The sequence below is a fragment of the Scleropages formosus genome, chromosome 25 (assembly GCF_900964775.1).
Source record: "Scleropages formosus chromosome 25, fSclFor1.1, whole genome shotgun sequence".
NCBI lineage: Eukaryota > Metazoa > Chordata > Actinopteri > Osteoglossiformes > Osteoglossidae > Scleropages > Scleropages formosus.
Genome location: NC_041830.1, coordinates 4,298,492 through 4,313,512, shown reverse-complemented (window position 1 = coordinate 4,313,512; position 15,021 = coordinate 4,298,492). Strand labels below are relative to the sequence as shown.

General features: G+C 45.7%; 1 protein-coding gene across 3 annotated transcripts in view; it reads left to right on the top strand.

Moving 5' to 3' along the window:
* The window catches only part of LOC108928239 (arginine-glutamic acid dipeptide repeats protein-like), a 145,145-nt gene that overhangs the window by 29,846 nt on the left and 100,278 nt on the right, over positions 1-15,021 (top strand). The window lies entirely within an intron of this gene.

Here is a 15,021-nt window from a genome sequence, read left to right as displayed (position 1 = left end):
AGAGTTTGCATTCGTGTCTATCGGCATCTCCATTAAGTGGCACCATGGGCTGAAAAAGTGTCTCTTTAAGCAAAATGTAGTGGCAATACTGCACAGATACAGATTGCTATTGTGTCAGCCTGAAGCTGTTGAATGTGACATTTGAAGTAATTTTCCTGAGTGCGGAACACGATTAATGCTTGCTTTTCCAGTGTCTCTTAATGAGAATAAAGAGAAAAGCTAGGTCACAAGGCAGAGTGCTTTCTCTTCATGTGAGCGGCAGTAGGAAAAGTAACGCGAACGGGCCGCGCTGTGGGCTGACGTCATTGACCGAGACCGTTAGCGTTTCCGTTGCGCACGTTATAGGCTGCTACGGAATTCGGAACATAAACACGGTGCAAATTTGATTTCGCGTGGTAGGAATTCATGGTGTAAATTCAATCCAGGTAGACAGCCGGTGGGCAGACAGCCCATGTTGAGGGTGAAGAAAATGATATGAGGTTTTTTTTTTTTTTTTTTCAAAAACTTTCTTTCGAAGAGTCTCCGTGGGTGGGAGGTGTGAAACAGTGTGAGCTGTGTTGATTAAACTTTTGGCAGCAGTGGTCGAACAATGAGATGCTCAGCTTGGGAGGAACACAGCGCGCTGCCAGCGCTCAGCCTCCCTCCATCGTTCCATCGTGGTGGACACAGTTACCATGGGAGCTTGACTGGAGGGGCTGCTTACATGGACCGTTTTCTCTCTCTCTCTCTTTCACTCACACACACGCATGCACGCACACACACACAGGGTGCTGCTTAATGTACCGGTGGAGATGTTGTGGTCCTGCTTGTTCACCTCTTACCTCTTGGGTTTCTAAATGGCTCCTCCCACTCAGCAGTGGAAAGTTGGACTGCAGAGGGTGTTAGCCTATGCTGTGTGTGGCCAGTGATTTCTGTCCCCCTTCATCACATTTGCACAATGGCAACATAGAAAAGGGGCAAAAATGCATGGCGCCCCCAACAGAAAACATCGTTTTTTTTTTTTTTTTTTTCTGTTTGACTTCACGGAAATCCCTAGGGATTAGCCGGTTGTTTGCTCTCAATGAATCTTTCAATGCCAGGCTACTGATACTGTATGTGTGTGTGTGTGTGTGTGTGTGTGTGTGTGTGTGTGCATCAATGCAAGCAGAGAGGAAACTGTTCTTTTTGTAAACTGTACATCTGTGCTTGATGTGTGAAAGAATGATTCTGCTTGACAGATGTCAGTTTTATGCATAGCCACAGAAACGTTTACTTACGTTAGGTTATTAATGACTCTTGTTACGATCCCTGCGATAAGTATTCAACTCAAGTTCAAATGGTTTTTATTGTCATTCCTCTATGTAGCCTGTATACAGTGGAACGAGATGTCGTTTCTCCGGGACCGTGGTGCAACACGGAAGAGTACGCAGGACTATGAATACACAGGACATGGGCTGTAAACTGTATACTGTTTGTAGTGTATGGAGTCATCCTGGGTTAGCTGTTTGCCGGTGCCAGGTGAGTGTCGGGAGGCAGCAGGGTGTTGAGTAATCTGACTGCCTCAGGGAAGAAACTGTTGCGGAGTCTGCTGGTGGCGACACGGATGCTCCTGTACCTTCTGCCAGATGGCAAGAGGGTGAAGAGTCCATGAAAGGGGTGAGAGGGGTTATCCACAATACTGGTGGCTTTGCAGATGCAGCAGTAGTAGTATGAGGTGTCGATGGAGGGTAGAGAGACTCCGATGATCTTTTCAGCTTTTCTCACAATTCGTTGTAGGGTCTTGCGGTCGGAGGCTGTGCAGTTCCCGTACCACACGGTGAGATAGCTGGTCAAGATGCTCTCTATGGTCCCTCTGTAGAAAGTAGTGACGATGGGAGGGGGGAGTTTGGCTCTGTGGAGGCACTGCTGGTCTTTCTTAGCTAGGCAGGTGGTGTTGAGAGTCCAGGAGAGGTCCTCCGTCATGTGCACACCAAGAAACTTGGAGCTTTTCACTCTCTCCGCAGCTCTTCCATTGATGTGCGGTGGTGAGCGGTCTACTCGGGTCCTCCTGAAGTTGACAATCATCTTGTTAGTCTTATCAACATTAAGAGATAAACTGTTGTACCTACACTATTCTGCGAGCTGGTTCACCTCCTCTCCCTATGACTCATCGTTGTTGTTGATGAGCCCCACAACTGTAGTGTCGTCAGCAAACTTGATGATATTATTTGAACTGTACTTTGCAGCAAAGTCATGTGTCAGCAGAGTAAACAGCAGTGGACTGAGCACACATCCCTGGGGAACGCCGGTGTTCAGTGTGGTGGTGCTGGAGGTGGAGTTGCCGATCTTGACGGACTGGGGTCTCCCAGTCAAGAAGTCCAGGATCCAGTTGCAGAGGGAGGTGGTCAGACCCGGCAGGCTCAGCTTTGTTATCAGCCAACTGACTGTCTAATGAGTTTGTGTGCATCTTCCAGCAGTTTGTACTTGAAGTTATCAAAGGGATAAATGAAAGGCAGAGGGTTTTCTGTTTTTCCATGTATGTATGTAGGGGTACCTCATTGTTTGAGTGTTACAGCTGAATGGAGGAAGGAACTTGTAGATGTGACAAACATAGAAATGCTTATTAATTTTTTTTTATATGTAGTGTCATTTAATGTGGTACTTCATGCACATCTTCCCTGGTGCTGCTGCAGTTCACAGGACTTGTAAATCACAAACGATTAAAGGATTATGTGGAAAGGCGTGGGAGTGAGATGTCTGCACACAGGGCATCAGAGCAGGATTTCAGGGTAGCGGGAGCAGTTAATGAGCTTGACAAGGTGAAGCTGGAATCCACGCTTTTTTGTCAGCTCCTTTGTTAGTGGCAAAGTTTCACAGGCAGCATGCTGTGCTTTGTGTGAACACACACATCTGATACTTAAAGCATTTGAAATTTTCCTTTAGCTTGGAGTGTAATTTGTGTGTGCGCGTGCGTGCGTGCGCATATACAGTGGGGTCCAAAAGTCTGAGACCACCAGTGAAAGTGATTCTCTTTTCCATTATTTTCTAAGTTAACACAAAATTTCTCGTCGTTTTATCCGCATAACAATTTGAGTGAAAAGTAGAATATTTAAAACAAAAAAGTTACATGAATTTCAGAGTTTCTTAGAATTTATTAGAATTTGTGCTCGTTTAATATTGTACGTTAATTATTAAAGGGACATTAGTACATTAAAATGTTTTATTACCCATACCCTTCATAGACTGTCATCCCCTGAGATTGGCTTGTTCGAGTTGCGAGAATTTGACTTTAATGCCTTGTAAGTCAAAGTAGAGGTATTTTTTTTTTCGTATTTATGGTGACGGCCAAATTTGAATTTTGCACACCAGTTCTGACAGCCAAATGTTGTGAGACATTTATTCTTTTAACAGATGATTTTCTCCAAAGCGATTAGCTAGCATTTGATTCTTTTATCCAAGGTGACTAACATTAGATATGCTGCACTGAACTCCTTAAATTCACACGCACGCACGTCACCAGCTCATCTGCAACACTCCCTTTGGACTGTGGGAGGAAAGTGGAGCATACATTGGAAACCCACATTGACATGGGGGAGGGAAGTTTAAATGTATATTTTTTTCAGTTTATATTAGTGGTTTCATGGTTTCTTTTAATGAAATAAACTGTAATTACACAAATTAAAGTGCGTATATAAGTAAGGGGGGCGCAGTGGCGCAGCGGGTTTGGCTGGGTCCTGTTCTCTGGCAGGTCTGGGGTTCGAGTCCCGTTTGTGGTGGTTTGTGATGGACTGGCATCCCGTCCTGGGTGCGTCCCCTCCCCATCCAGCCTTTCGCCCTGCGTTGCCGGGTTAGGCTCCGGTTCACCTTCGTCCCGCTCGGGACAAGCGGTTTCAGGTGGTGTGTGTTTAAAAGTGCACAGTCCATGTGGTAATAGGATTAGGCGCAGTTTTTGGCTTTACGTGCAGTGTCAGCAGCAGAATGAGGTAACGTACACTACACTACAGGCGGTGTAGCAGTAGTTCAGCTTAAAACTGCGCCCAGAGGAAACTTGTGCTTTAACGGTATGTTACCTGATGGCTATGAAAGAGCTGAACGAGCACAAGTGGACAGTCGAACAATGTTAGAGGAATCACTGAAGGGGAAACTGTCTTATCATGGTGCGTTTATGGAACTTATTGTGTCCGTCTGAATGCGATTCGCTGATATTTTAGCATAAATGCGTGTGTCAGTTTTGAAGCTCAAGAATGCACAATTTTTAAACCATTTTCACTATATTTACAAGTACATTTAATTTAGCGCACTGTTTCGTACAGCTCAGAAAACAGCCCAACAGTTCATTTCGCCAGCAGACGTGAGCGATCTAGACGCAGGCGTGATTCTTGATGTGCAGCCAGTTTGTCTCGTATAATGAGTTCACCCTACAAGCAGTTTTTCCACGAACAAATTGCCTTTGTAAAGCAGGGGGAAAACTGTGATATTCCCAGCTGTATGTGTTCCATCACATCCGAACATCTCCATTTATACTATGTTATAATTATCCCATAGAGCACCATTTCATTTACAGCTCAATTTTCTTTGAACATATCTGGTGCGCTAAGGTATTACTATATACTCAGCGTTTGAAATATGTGACTTTAGTATTCATTTACAGATGCATACTTGGACCAGACACTGTAATCCTGGGAATAGACCAATTGACTATTAACAGGAATAGCAACAGAATGGTAAATTGTGGGAAATACTGATTTTATTTTGGTAATAACTGAATTTCCGTTTTATCGCCGACGTGTACGGTCATCGTATTTCTCATTCCGCTCCCGTTCCATGTAGACAAAGCCCAAAAGAAAATATTTCTCATTTGACTTATCTTAATTAAAAAAAAAGAGAGAATTATTGTATTATATGTGTTCATTATCGGTAACCCCTTGTGCAGTATGAATTTGTGGTGGTCTGGGTCCTGTCCCAGAAAATCAAGGCATGATACATCCTGGACAGATCACCGGTCCATGTGAGGACCCTTGTACGTGCATTCACTCAAACACACACACACAACTGGAAAATTCGAGTCACCAGTTCACCTAAAACGTGTCTTCTGGACTGTACGAGGAAACCAATGCGAATACAGGAGAGAACATGCAAACTGCTCAAAGTCTGAATTTCAATCTATTCCCTGCCTGAATGGGAGCTGTAAGGCATCGCTGCCATCTGCTCTGCTGCCATGATGCCCTTAAGAAATACGACTGTTATTGAAATATTTAATGATGATTGGCACTTCCGTCATCAAATATTTCATAGTGCCCAACTCATTCTAACTACTCATGTGGTTTCGAAGGCAAGAGAGGCGTGGAAGGGGTTTGCCGGAAGTGCCTTCTGCGCATGTCTGCAGAGTAGGGCTGTCGCTATCGATTATTTTGGTACTTGAGTAATTGTTTTTCATTCACAATAGAATCAAGTGAACAATAACATATCATGCTTTGCATTTCAAAATTGAAAATAAAGCCATGGTTAATTTTTGTAAGGGTTATAATTCCTTGATTTGTGTGATTAGTAACCATCAAACATGCTAACCCAAGCGCGAGTTTATGAGTTATGAAATCGCGATGAAAAGTAACGTGACAGATGAGATGCTCCGCCAGCACGGTAAATTCGCTACTAGCTTTACTTGAATCATTTTGAATACTCTTAATTTGCACGCCGTTTTTAAACACAAGACCGAACATGATACATGTATGATATATTTGCATTATAAAGAGTTACACCACTTAAACACCCATCAGAGAGCACAACTGAATTTAATGGAATGTAGATGATGATAAACTCTGACGAAATGTGAAGTTAAGGCGTTACTATCATGTTTCAAAATGCTGTTACGCCTGGATGTCGTCTTTTCAGGTGCTGTAGCATTGCAGATATGCTGTTATTGTATTTAAGTTGGTTTTTGCACAGACTGCAGACAACAATGTTATTATTTTCTACTAACGTGAAGTGCTCCCACGGCGTTGACATTTTTGCCGTTTTCCGCACGGACCCTCGTCTGCGCGCCGCCGCCTTTCCGCCATTGATTTTGCCGAGTACTCGAAACGGCAAAATTGTACTCGAGGATTTTTTTTTTAAAACCGGGTGCTCGAAATTAATCGAGTAATCGTGACAGCCCTACTGCGGAGTACAAACCCAGGGAGAAACATGCAGACTCAAACCCCACATTCACCAAGCCTGGCATGTCGTTGAAATATTTGCTTCAATTTTGTTTACAAGTTTACATCAGCGTGCGGAAAAGACAGAAGCCCCCAGTGTCCCGGTGGTTGGATGGACTATCATGGCCTGCTTACCCCCTAAACACACGTGAGGCACAGGTGTGAGGACCACACCATCTCTACCAGCTCTATCGGCGCACAGCCGACTGAAAAAGAACCTCCCACGCTCGAAAACTTCATACATTTGGGAAGATGTAATTCTTCCCTCCCTTCCCCCTCTTTGCAGTATAAACTGTTAAATGGACAAAAGACAAAAGCACATCTCAGCATTTTTAATGCAACATGCTTTCATTGCGCTCAGCTTTATATTTCAATGTAAAAAATTAATCAGCTTCTTTATTGCCTGGTGATACTTAGCTGTGTTCACACATACACACACACACACACACACACACAGGCTGAAACCGCTTGTCCCAAGCGGGGCTGCGGCGAACCGGAGCCTAACCCGGCAACACAGGGCGTAAGGCCGGAGAGGGAGGGGACACACCCAGGGCAGGACGCCAGTCCGCCGTAGGGCACCCCAAGCGGGACTCGAACCCCAGACCCAGCTGTGCTGTAAGTTTTAATTAGTGCTTCTTTGTAAATTGGTCCTGTTTGTGGAGCTGCCATTTTTAGAGCACAAAATTATAATGAATAGCTGAAAACATGCTTGGGGGTGAAGTGGTGGATGGTTTGTGTCTTCCCACCCTGTTTTTTTTTTTTTTTTTTTTTTTTTGTATGAGTGAAATGGAAAACTGTTAATGCTTTTGGATGTACCTTGTTAGTAATAGGGTACACGTGCCTGGATGCCTGGTACCCCTTATTTGGCATCCGACTGCATGCGTGTGGTGGCTCCCTTACCCTACTGATTAACTGCTACCGAAGAGAATGCATCTAGTGTTTGTTTGTCTGTCTGTATTCATTTGAAACTCCTTGAATGCAGTTTTGTACCTTCTGATTTAATTAATTAAATTTGCAAGACGAGTACGTGCAAGCGGGCACAGAACTGCGAAGTTTGACATCGCACTAGCTTTCCATGTGGCTCATTGTGTGTTTTTCTGGGTGCTGCTTCTCTCACTGTTGGAGTACTGTCAGCAATCGGGTTCTGTGTCTTTCACTCGCTCATTCTCACTCAATCTCACACACACACACACACACACACACACACACACACACACACACACACACACACTCGCACACAGTGGACAGCTGTAACCACTGCCTTATGCGAGTCACAGAAGCTGTCCTTGTCCTGAGCATTCAAGTGCTGAACGCCTGGCCTAAACGGATTCTCGTGGACACCGAGTGACATCCAAGGGTATCATTAAAAAAAAAAAAAAAAGTAAGGAATCGATATGAAGTAAAGGCTATCTGTAAAGGAGAATGGAGAGGAATAATCTCATTTCTGCTTCTGCAATGTGGTTTTATGGCACGAACACCGAATCACTTGGTGCCGTTTTTAGACTGGACTCATGAAACGGAGGGACTCCATCGTCGTTCTCGTGTTGCTTGCAGTGGAGGCTGCCCTGGAGCGTGTAAACTGCAGACTGCTGCTTGTGTCTGTATAAGGGTTCTCTCTTGCTTTTGGGAGTCTCTGACTTCAACTTGATTTTTTTTTTTTTTTTTTTGCTTCTGCGAAGCTGTCGGATGAATTATCTTTCCACGTGCATGACTGTCAAGATTCAAAATTATAACGTGTTTTTCGGGTGGTTGCAAGCAGAGCCATTGAAACGTTATCGCTGGTACTTTTTGACTTACATACACCCGACACTGTAAATGTAAGTTCTGTCTGTGCGTGATGAAAGTGTCAGCAATCTATTTTGGGAAATGCCAAAACCTGCGGCTGAGCTATGGGAGCATGATGATCTAGAGCCAAAGAGTTGTGTGCCATGTCTGAAGGTGTCCACCTGGGTGTCCCATTCAGTGTCACGCAGCACAGAGAAGTTTCCAAAGGCTGCGACTGAAGCATAGACCCTTGAGCTCCTGCAGCCAAGTGCCCCACAACCTCAGATTCCTGTAGCGCGGTGCTTCACCTCTAAGGCCAGCGGAGCACTGAAGTGGCTCTATGTAAGCCAGTCTGGAGCCTGATGCTGTGAATTGGACAAGAGCCATACAGTGAAAAATATAACTTTCCATGTGCACTGGGTAGAAGGGCTAAACCGATTACTTCACTTGGTTTTCAGTCAAGGTGCATATAAAGTGCCATTTACCTGCGCGCATCTTGTTGGCGTTCAGCACAACTGACATGCCGAATGAGTGTGCGCTTGCTACGAGAAGGAAAAAATGTTTGCAGCAGCTAGTCGAAGTCATTAAATCTTTTGATTCCGACATTAAATTGTTACATTCCTTACAACTGGACGTTAACTACTGCTGAAAATGAAGCGTGATATTTAAAAAGGAGTATCTCCTAGATTGGGGGGGGGGTGCAGTGGGTTTGACCAGGTCCTGCTCTCTAGTGGGTCTGGGGTTCGAGTCCCGCTTGGGGTGCCTTGCGATGGACTGGTGTCCCGTCCTCGGTGTGTCCCCTCCCCCTCCAGCCTTACGCCCTGGGTTGCCAGGTTATGCTCCGGTTTGCCACAACCCCATCTGAGACAAGCAGTTTCAGACTGTGTGTGTGTGTGTGTATCTCCTGAAGCTAAATTTGGTGTACACACATCAAAAGTTAGACATATAAGTGACACATTTGCGTTTCCAAATGAAGTAACGCATATTAAGTAGTGCACTATTAAAATACAGTATATCATATAAATTTGTAGTCAAAGATGCTATTGTCCAGAGTCTGTCATCCATGGGACAGCACAATCGTACATTGTGTCTTTAAGGAGTGTAAGACTCGCTGGCCTGATCTTCAGTGGAGCTTTTGCGGAGCGCAGCTTAAGCATCTGTGTTTTTGTACGAACATCCAGCCGACTTTCCTTTTTAATGATAGTGCTGTTTTATGATTGCTTAGCACAAGCTTTTGTCCACAAGGTCATTTTTTCCCCCAGGTATTTCTACAGGAGCACTTCAGGTTTAAATCTTGGCTCATCTGCAGCAGGTGGTTATTAACAAGTGAAATGGAAGCTTATTTGATTCACGATTCAAGAGTTTGTCATGTGGTCTCTGTTATTGGCGTTGTGGATGTGTATGTGTGTGTAGGAGGGATGGGGGGTAGTTGACACCTCTCAGGCTCAGAGGGTGAACTGTGTCTGCCGTGATGGGTGGAGAGGCAGTGGATGGGTGTTGTTCACAAGTCTAATGGCCTGTGGGTAGAAACTGTTTTTCAACTTTGAGGTTCTGGCTTTAACACTTCTGTAAAGTCTGCCTGATGGTAAGGGTGTGAAAAGGCTGTGCTGGGGATGACTATTGTCCTTGATGATGTTAATGGCTCTCTTGATGGTTCTGGCCTGGTAGAGGCTCTCCAGCGTGCTGGTAAGGACATTCCAGTGATGTTTCGAGCAGCTTTCACCACTCGCTGTAGCGCCTTACGATCCTGTACTGTGCAGCTTCCAAACCACACTGTGATAGAGCTGGTGAGGACGCTCTCAACTGCACACCTATAGAAGCTTCTGAGGATTCGGCTTGGCATGCCAAATTTCCTCAGCCTTCTCAAGAAATGCAGACGCTGATGTGATTTCTTGTTTGTTGATGTTGCCTTTCGTAGCAGGCAGTCTGTCTTCTCCCCAGCATCCAGCATGCTTGCAGGGTCGAGACAGCAACCTGCACCCAGTGAGCTCTTCACCTAGAACCCATGGCCTCCTTTGGTCAGAGAGCTACACGGCCTCCGTGTTTGTCGGGAGCGCATTGCGGAGCCCAACCAGAGAACTAGGCGAAGGAGCATACACTTCAGGTGTGTTCATATCTGTGTGTTGAACTGGGCAGTCATGAGGATGGATGTCATCAGTGTTCCTACACTGTCACTCCTGGTGCACTGACACTGATGATGGCCTCTCCTTGTGCTACTGAGCAAGAGAGCATTTTGTATGGGTGCAGAAGCTCTCTTTCGGCACTGTGTTCAAGGAACCTTTCTACAGTTTTTAACTTGTGCATGTGAAAAGATCACTTGTTTGCTGCGGGGAAGAGGATTTGCTTTCTTGCCTGCTACAGCTGTTGTGTGGCATGTTGCTCTGCACTGATAAATACATCATGTTTGGAGTTACAGCAGCTGGCAGCCAGGGCTCTGCAGTGAACAGGAAATACTCTTTGGCCCAAGGAAATTGCTGTGTGTGTGTGTGTGTGTGTGTGTGTGTGTGTGTGTGTGTGTGTGTGAGAGAGCAAGCAAGCAGGTGGCTCCCTGTTGATTCTCCTGCATTATGCCAAAACAACCCAGAGTACTTCCCATGGTAAGGGGATACTAGTAGAGTCCCAAGCTGTTGAATCCAGGTTCAGCTGTTGGGTCATGTCAGCCTCCCTATCCATTTTACCTGATTCTCTGATCGCTGTATTATGAGCCTCAAAAGTTCTGGAAGGGTACACAGTCCTGTGTAACATGGTCTTGGTCTTTTATCTGCTCTCTCCTTTCCTAAACATCCACATAGCACATTTTCCCTGCCCACGTTCTAGCCAGGAGAGCACCAAAAATCGGCAAAAGAGATCACACAAGCAAGCTGGACAGCGGAGCCTCGCTTCGTTTCCGGAGCGTTCTGGCTGGCATCGCGTTGCTTCCGAAGACTACAGTTTGTTTCAGTGGCTCGATCTGTTTCCTTTGTGTCCTTTCACTACAGCCAGGAAGCAGTCTATTTCTGTGTGTGCATGCAACGCAAGCTCTGATTGTACACGTGTTGAGCTGTTAACCACTTTTTCCCGCACACGTCAAGGAAAGATGCTCTTTCCAACTTCCCGTCTCCCTGCCGCTCCAGGCCATGCACCGTGGAGCTCGTCAGCCTCTCAGGGTGTGTAAATAAGGAGGGGTTCGAGAAGGTGGTATGTGCCGCGTAACTCTCTGAAAAGAGCGAAGCACAGCGGCACCAGTCATCTCCTTAATGACTGTTGGAGCCTTCTTGGTCTCAGCTGCCATAATGTTCATGACTTGTTTGTTCTGCCGCTCCTCTCATTTGCTTGTTTGCTTTCCGCTGCATGTCCACTGTGGACTTCTCCAGCACAGCTCAGTTGCTCCTCACTGCCTTGGTGGCTTATAGCTGCACCGCTCTTCTCGTCTCCTCCTGAGGGTGTTGGGCTGTGCTTTCTCACAACTGGGACTTTTCGGCAGAGTCCAAGCGCTCTTGATCTCAGGGGGATCACTCCCATCTGTGGTGATTTCAGTTACTCAGCCTTAAACAAGCTACCAGTCTTCAAAACCCTGTTGGGGAAAAAAAAAAAAACACAAGCCTTTACATTTTTAGAGGGAAAAACAAATTTTAAATACACAGTATTGCATTTTTACTAAAAATCTCTTTACTGTCGTCTATCAGTGTGTTAGTGAATCATCATGATTGCCACCACTGTGAACAAATATGGTAAGGATTGTAATTAAAGTTACAGATAGTTTTGCCATCTGGTATGGCTTAAAGTTCATTAGACTGACCAAGCTGTGTTTCTGCAAAGCAATGAACATGCAGCACGTGCTGTTCGTGTATTAAAAGGGCTCTTTTGGAATCAATGAGGTGGGGGGCACACTTGGCATGCTCAGCATTTTCTGCTGAAAGTTGGGGTTTGGGCATAGGAGGAAGCCGTGTGTAACTACGGCTCCCCCTGTTCACTTCACATCATTGTGTGCCTAGAAACATGCGTAGAGGGAGCAAGAAAACTTCCTAAATTCCTGGCTCTGTGGAAAGGACCTAGTGTGTTACAGGGGTATGACTGTGCTCTTGTTTGGGGGAGGCGAATGCAATCTGCCCATTAATACTGAGCCGAAAAGGGGATGAAATTCAGGTATCCTTTGATCTGACACCTCTCCTTATCCGAAATTTCAGTATAATGGCTGTTGCCCAGCATTCAATTTACAGAACAAAAAAAAATCAGTGAAATGAAATTTAAGCAACTTACAATGTTAAGGTTACAATTATTTACCCATCCGAACCACTTGCCCCACAGGGAACCAGAGCCTAACCCAGCACACAGGGTGTAAGGCCAGAGGGGGAGGGGACACCACTTCCTCACAAGGCACCCCAAGTGGGACTCAAACCCCAGACCCACCAAAGAGCAGGACCCAGATCAACCCACTGCGCCACCACATCCCCCTTTACCCATTTATACAGCTGGGTAATTTTTACTCAAGCAATTCAGGGTAAGTACCTTGCTCAAGGATACTACAGTTGGAGGTGAAGCTCAAACCTGCAACCTTTGGGTCCAAAGGCAGTTGCTCTAACCACTACACTACCAGCTGTCCTGTGTTAGATCAATTCCACAGATGGCTGGAATTTCAGCTGTATTGGGTGTGTTTCATTGAATGATTGTGGAGATAGTGGAGCAGTTAGCAGGAATAGTTTAACTGATGAGGATTTTAGCAGCAGTGTATGGTTTTACAAAGTTGTGTATAATAAATGCGGCATGGTGAGTGGATCCATGCTTGGTTTATTGGCCGTCCTGTTCAGAACTGATCGATTGAAAAGAAAATTGGGAATTTTTTCGGAGAAGTGTTCTATATTGTGCTGACATTATAGGTTGATAGTTTCATCGTGAATATGTGTATGGAGTTCTATCATATAGTCATGTGTGTTTTACAGTGTTCTACTGATATTTGCAAAAGCGGTTCAGAAAATGTATGTATGTATGATTTGGGGTTTTTGGATGGGCTGAGAATGTATTATTATTTTAAATTTAGCGGAAATAAGCTTTCTGTGTCTTATATTTTTATATCTGGTCTATTTTCAGGACGGAGTAGGGGGGCACGGTGCCACAGCGGGCTTGGCTGGGTCCTGCTCTCTGGTGGGTCTGGGGTTCGAGTCCTGCTTGGGGTGCCTTGTGATGGACTGGTGTCCTGTCCTGGGTGTATCCCCTCCCCCTCCAGCCCTGCGCCCTGTGTTGCCCGTTTGGGCTCTGACTCGCTGTGACCCCGCTCGGGACAAGCGGCTTCAGACTCTGTGTGTGTGCGTGTGTGTATTTTCTCGAAGGGATTCATTTCATAAGTATCTTGCTCAAGAGTACTACAGCAGGAGGTGTGATTGAAACCCATGTTCTTTCATTGCAAGGTAGTTGTTGTAACCACTATGCCCCCGCCGCCCTGGCACTGAACAAGACTGAAATCCCTGTCTCATAGTTTGGATTTGTCTGACGTCCCTTGTTTTGCTATGTGGCAGTGCGTGCTGTTCCTTTTGGAAATTAGGACATATCGAGCATTTTTTTTTTTTTTGTGAACACGTGGACTCCATGTGAGTAGGGCACTTGCGTGGTGTACAGCTGAGAGTAAGCCGGTGACAATGTAGATCATCTCCGAAGTGCACAGACTATTCCGCAGCAGCATCCACTGATGGGTCATTCCTGTGGTAAATCCACACTCGCTCAGAGTTGACCTCACCCTTGTGGCTGTACTTAACTTCTTCTCGTGCTGCAGCTGCATGACTTACTTGGTCTGGTTCTTATATGTGTGTCTGGGAGCTATCGGTGTATTGTGGCTGGCATAGAATGAGTATTGTCTCTAGTGCTACAGTGTAAATTATATTTCCTGTATAGTTTTCTTTCTGTTGCGTATTATATGTAAATCTTTTTAATATTATTCATATTTTCTCTGTATATTGGCTTCTGTACTGCACTGTCCTGTATTTGTACTTGTCTTGCACTATATGTCCTATGTTGTCCAGCGGTCCGAGGGGAAAACGAAATTTGTTCCGCAGCAGGCGTAACTCACCTATAGGTGGAATGACAAAGTTCACTTTGACTTTGAAATATATTCAACTGTACAAATGCACTGAAGTGTGTTTGTATTAGAAAGAACTTTGCTTACCATTTAAAGATATGAAGAATGTGAAAGTGCCGCTACGAGCACATTGTACAACCGGATCAGTGCTGCGTGTGGGATTGGGTGCAAGACATGGATCAGTGTGCCCTAAGTCCAGCGTGCTGACATGGATTTCTCCCAGCACTCCCATGGCTGCCACACTGCTGACCCTGGAATGCGGTGTGTGCGGTACTGACGCTCCACAGACAGGGCTCTGAAAAGGCCTCCACTCCCCGAGTGGGTGTCCTACTGCTCATTGCTCAGGTACAAGGAAGCAGTGCAAATACCGTAGGTAGATACACCTCCAGTGACCAGGAGTACTTCAGGTGTCTTTGAGATGGGCAGAAGGTCCTCCTGTAGGAGTGACAAGAGTGTAGAAATCACTGTTTATGATTATATAAACTAATGCGGTTTTTCTTGGCGGTGGCGCGCAGGGACCGGGGGTACCGGGGTTATGCCCGGGGTTATGCGCTCGGTTGGTAGTGCTCTCTTTTTTTTTTTCCAGAACATGGTGCGTGTAATTAACACGGCAATGTACCAGTGAGGGACGCCGTGGCCTCAAGCGCTGCGTCATGTTGATTTGAATAGGGAGGTGTTCCTCAGAGGGTGACAAGGAGGAGGACGACCGGCTGTAGGGCACATTGCGTGTCAGATCTTTGTTTTCCTGGTTCTTGTCTTTACCTTGACCATCACCGTGTAATAATGTGCTCGGGACACAGCTACTCTTCAGTGAGCACTTCAGGCTTGATGAGTCACGCACAGAGTAGGCCTGTAGTAGGGATGGATGTGTCCGGGTAGCGAGAGAAACGGCTGTCATTGAACACACACTGTGCGACCCTGTCTGCGTGCCGTGTGCGATGTAAGGAACTGCCGAAGATGCAACAAGGTCAGCTCACATTGCACTTGTCTCCAGTGCGTTAACTAGGCATTTGGAAGGGGTGTAGGATTTAGACCACATCGGTTATAATGTTCTCC